Genomic DNA, 5,989 nt, shown 5'->3' with positions numbered 1-5,989 from the left:
CGTCCCTCTCCTCCGGCCAATCGAAGGGAAATCGCGTCCCTCTCCTCCCGCCAATCGAAGGGAAATCGCGTCCCTCTCCTCCGCCAATCGAAGGGAAATCGCGTCCCTCTCCTCCCGCCAATCGAAGGGAAATCGCGTCCCTCTCCTCCCGCCAATCGAAGGGAAATCGCGTCCCTCTCCTCCGGCCAATCGAAGGGAAATCGCGTCCCTCTCCTCCCGCCAATCGAAGGGAAATCGCGTCCCTCTCCTTCCGCCAATCGAAGGGAAATCGCGTCCCTCTCCTCCCGCCAATCGAAGGGAAATCGCGTCCCTCTCCTCCGGCCAATCGAAGGGAAATCGCGTCCCTCTCCTCCCGCCAATCGAAGGGAAATCGCGTCCCTCTCCTCCGGCCAATCGAAGGGAAATCGCGTCCCTCTCCTCCCGCCAATCGAAGGGAAATCGCGTCCCTCTCCTTCCGCCAATCGAAGGGAAATCGCGTCCCTCTCCTCCCGCCAATCGAAGGGAAATCGCGTCCCTCTCCTCCGGCCAATCGAAGGGAAATCGCGTCCCTCTCCTCCGGCCAATCGAAGGGAAATCGCGTCCCTCTCCTCCCGCCAATCGAAGGGAAATCGCGTCCCTCTCCTCCCGCCAATCGAAGGGAAATCGCGTCCCTCTCCTCCGGCCAATCGAAGGGAAATCGCGTCCCTCTCCTCCCGCCAATCGAAGGGAAATCGCGTCCCTCTCCTCCGGCCAATCGAAGGGAAATCGCGTCCCTCTCCTCCCGCCAATCGAAGGGAAATCGCGTCCCTCTCCTTCCGCCAATCGAAGGGAAATCGCGTCCCTCTCCTCCGCCAATCGAAGGGAAATCGCGTCCCTCTCCTTCCGCCAATCGAAGGGAAATCGCGTCCCTCTCCTCCCGCCAATCGAAGGGAAATCGCGTCCCTCTCCTCCGGCCAATCGAAGGGAAATCGCGTCCCTCTCCTTCCGCCAATCGAAGGGAAATCGCGTCCCTCTCCTCCCGCCAATCGAAGGGAAATCGCGTCCCTCTCCTCCGGCCAATCGAAGGGAAATCGCGTCCCTCTCCTTCCGCCAATCGAAGGGAAATCGCGTCCCTCTCCTCCCGCCAATCGAAGGGAAATCGCGTCCCTCTCCTCCCGCCAATCGAAGGGAAATCGCGTCCCTCTCCTTCCGCCAATCGAAGGGAAATCGCGTCCCTCTCCTCCCGCCAATCGAAGGGAAATCGCGTCCCTTTCCTCCCGCCAATCGAAGGGAAATCGCGTCCCTCTCCTTCCGCCAATCGAAACAGGAGACGCGATGGGCTTCCCACTTCCGAGTCTCGACAGGAAACGGCGCTCGAACGGGTCGGCTTCCGTGGAAGGAATCCGAGGCTCTTCCGAACTATTCGGGTAAATACTCTCGCAATGGACGAGTTGGCTTGGCGGACGAGGGATTTTTTTTCCTCCTTTGACTAAATTTAATCTTGATGGATTGTTTGGAATCCCAGCCAGAGAACTTCCTCGGTATAACAGACACCGTTCACGACATTGCCAAGGAAAAATACAACGACGATCACTATTGAAATAAGGAAACTCATACCATATCAAAACCGCAATTATAATTTGAAGTTGAATTAACACCACATGGAGAGACAAAAACAATACTTATATAATTTACCAGTAACTGTACACTTCCGGTATTTTGCACATTCAGCCGTTTTAATAAGAAGTACCTTCAGAGTTCTTGCATTATGTAATTGCTCCAGATTTTTCACATCACTGCCAGTGATTGCTGTGGCAGTATTCAAGAAATTTCAGCTGTATAATTCATATTACATTTCCACATGGTAACATGTGGAAGAACGATTCTTCTATAGTATAAGAAAACATGTACCCATTGACTGATTTATGGCAGATGGATAAACATCAGATGAAAAGGCTGAACAATGGCGTTTTGGTAAATTACATCCTACCATAAAAAAAGAAGCTGAGAAAGTCAATTCGTCTGCTACAGCAGAGGCTGGATGAGATCACAAGAGAACGGGCAGATCTGGACATATGAGTAACATGACTAGAGAGAACTTTTAAGTACAAGTTATCATCTGCAGACTGATAAGTAGGCGGAGATCGTCCCTAAATAGCAAAACTTCCTGGAGGAAGTTTCCCGTCGACTGGAGATGGAAGGTGAAACTGGTTGTCCTTGGCGTTCCTGACGAAGGCGAGAGATTAGATGGAGACACTACGGATGAAGGGAAGCTTGCTAAGATAGGGAATGAACTAAGCAAGCCTCTGAAGATCGACTCCAGAGATACGCAACCCTGACTTCGAAGCAAACACGAGATAAATATCTCGGGGGCTAAAGGATGCAGGTACATCATATGACGTAACTCTTTCGTGACGAGTCTTGCGGTCGTAGGTCATTATTAGAGCATGCTTCTAAAAATCGTGGAGTTCGATGACTAGGACCGTCGTGACGGAAAAAAATTGTTACGACATCGTCACTATGACTGTCATGACTACATCATAACAAACTTGATAGTACGTCATGCCAGAGCTAATAATTCAGTTGTTTGACAATTCAGAATACTGCGTCACGATAGACCTAAGAATACGTCCCGATAACGCTACATAGACGACGCATGTGTCATGGCAGACTTATAAATGCGTCACGACAGCGTCATGACAGAACTAATAGTCATAGCGGATTGGTGAACAACATCTTGTCCTCGGTGATCAGTTCCTGCAACAGGTGTTCCCACTGACCGTACTGTGTTCTGGCTCTCCAGGGACACCCACAAAGATCTCTTGCTTCGTTGCCTTCCGGTCGCCTCGCTTTTTTTCGTATAGCAGGTGAGCTCTGTAATTCACTTGCAGTGTCTGGGTATGGATGGTCTGCAACCTCAGCTCACACAATTGCACCAACTTCTGCACGTGTCATCCGTCAGCAACATACCACCGAGATCCATTGCATAGGTGTGAGGGTGTTGCAGAATGTGACTCACGGAGGCACTCGCCCAACTGTGGGCTCCGGGGGCTGTCCCATCCCTTTTTATATCTCCCGCGACCGCCCGTAGGGATTAATCATGATGCTATCGTGACACCGTCATGTCACCGTCGTGACTCTATTTTTCCTATTGTCACTTTGTCGTGACGGGAAAAAGGGCCGTTAAATTTCGAAATTCCGCAAATTGTGACGCTGCCATGGTGTTGTCGTGACGCTGCCATGGTGTTGTCGTGATGCTGCCGTGTAGGACCAACAATCGTGACCAAAATGCCTCGACTGCACCTAAATGGCACTGTCATTACGAGAATCTTGAATGTGTGACGAATGAATGAATGAGTCAAAATAAATTACTCTGAACAGACTTAACATTCCTTATGATCTCTGATCAAATTATCCTGCAAAATAGATGTGCAAACATCATAACTACAATATGTTGCGATTAAAAGCTGAAGGCTGTGAATATTTGTAAGGGCAGTTTAACATTTTAGACTTTAGATAAGTAGTGAATTGATTTCTGGGGTAGATGTTCGTATCACCTCATGAACTCTTTAAATTCAAATTCCAACGTCATTATCGATCCTGATCTCCCTTCAGATCCTGCCCCCATTTTGGCTGTTCTTTCCTCCTCCCCTTAAGCGATCTTGCGGCTTTGCTCTCGAAATGTAGGCAGAAGCCTCAGTCGGAACAGCCTGCTAAGTTTAGTGATAATGATGTTTAAAATTTTATAAGGGAACTTTCTCGAGTCGATATCCCACAATAAAAAATTAATGTTAATATCAACGTGTTGCAACTGATAGATTGGAGGTGGGGGGGGAGGGTATACGTATATATGAAGTGTTAAAATATGAACGATAGTTTTTTTTTCTAGCAAGTATATAATCTAAAAGGTATTTGATGCAACCAGGCTAAATTAAACATGTATTGGCCCTTGAACTGCTGATTGGCCACGCCCACAGAAGGAAGCATATAATAAATGTTTGCTTTGTCGGTTTTTCGAAGGCGTGTGACCGAATCCCTTGTGTCCGGCTGTCCGCATGTTGCGCGAGATGGGATGTAGTTCGGTAATATTAACATAATTGATAAGGCCGTCGTGTACTGTTTAATGTTGTTGCAAATATTAGGTTTCTTTCTTCTTCTTCTTCTTCTTCTCGCTCTCTCTCTCTCTCTCTCTCTCTCTCTCTCTCTCTCTCTCTCTCTCTCTCTCTCTCTCTCTCTCTCTCTCTCTCTCTCTCTCTCTCTCTCTCTCTCACTTTCTCTTTCTCTTTCTCGCCTCCTCTCTCTCTCTCTCTACCCCTCCCCCCTCTCTCTCCCTCCTTGTACTTACGGACGATACCGCTCTCCTTCCGACAACGTGACGCGAACTGGAACACGAACCTACCCACCGGAATCACTTCTGCATAAACAAAGGCAAATAGTGGTATGTGTGTGAATAACATAAAGACTTAAGTTCTTCGTAATCTATGTATCGGTGGGGAATCACGTACATGAATCCGGGCATTACGTTCACGAGCGATGGAAATCTGTCTCCCGCCATGTGCAACGTTCCAAAATTTGTGTACATTTTGGAAAAGAATATAGACATACTGTTAATCGTTAACAGAAATCGTTTGGTTGATTCAAATGTACGGTGCAGTTTTGTTCTGATTAGGGTGTAATATGCAGTCTCTCTTGAGCTGTATCTTATAATTGCAAAAAATCTGAACTGCTTGGAGCTTGGGGATATAGTATTCGTTTGTTTGGACTTTCTTTCTTTGTGTTTAAAATTATTGTATATATGTGAAATGTTTTTGGATTTTGCTGTATTTTGTAGAAGACACTTCATTTATATTGTATACCATACTTGTCCTTTCATATACAAAATGACTTTGAGTTTGCATATAATGTTGCTTTCTACGTATCTTGTATATGTATTTGGATATTGTGGTCAATAAATACTTACTTACCTAACATGCATGCACCCGGCTACTGAGCCCAGATTTGGAATGCATGAATACATACGTTAATGAGTTAAGCCCTTTTGCTGCTTTTTACAGTTATTTAAAACTCTTCTTCATTTTTTACAATTATTTAAAACCCTTCTTCATCTTTTTACGGTTATTCAAAATTCTTCTTCATCTTGTTACAATTATTTAAAACTCGTCTTCATCTTTTTACAGTTATTTATAACCATTCTGCATTTTTTTACAGTGAGTTTAAACTTTATACCAATAGTAGATTAGTTAAGACATAGCTATCGTCTTTTTTTTTTCTTTTTCTTTTTTTCATTAGGCACCTTCCAACCCCTTTTGTGAGCAACGAAAGTGAACCTCATGTCCTCTAGTCCTTAAGTCTCGTTTCACTGGTGACCTCATTTGGGTTAGTACCACAGAGAGGCCGTATTTCTCTATGCACCCGTTTTCCCTGTCTCGTTATCCTGATGTCTCTCCCTTTACTTTTCGGTACTGTCGCTAGAATACGAGAATTGCATTTAGATATATTCTCTTTTACGTACTGACTTTTTTTTTTTTTTTTCATGCCTGGGGCACCTCGAACGCCAAAAACACTTCGAGAATTTCTTATGTTTTCATGATGAATAACAAAAAATCCCTGTGATATAAGAAATATCATCTTGCCAATAATAAAGAAGTATGATATCCAGGGTACCACATCAAGAGGTCTATAGTTTAATACCAAGCAATTCTGCTGAGTTAGCGATAAATCTGATTATCGAGAACATTCTTTGGTTTGGAACCATTTAGAATTTCAAATGGTTGATGTCGTTATTATTGTTGCATCTTTTGAAATACTGAAGACCATTAACCTTCTCTTGTGCTGTCAGTTGTATAATATATTTTGAAAGCGATGACAAACATATCATAGGAGACAGATGACCCTCATAGCTGTAAAGAGTCCACTCTGCCTATTGATGATCTAATCCGACCTGTGAGAAATATACTTTATTCGATGGAATCACTAAAATTATTTTACTATTATCCGGGGAAGTTGTTTACTTAATGACACATATTACGTA

Source organism: Penaeus japonicus, unplaced genomic scaffold, assembly GCF_977035675.1.
Source record: "Penaeus japonicus unplaced genomic scaffold, GWHDUDI00000001_assembly GWHDUDI00000037, whole genome shotgun sequence".
NCBI lineage: Eukaryota > Metazoa > Arthropoda > Malacostraca > Decapoda > Penaeidae > Penaeus > Penaeus japonicus.
This window is presented reverse-complemented; position numbering follows the sequence as displayed.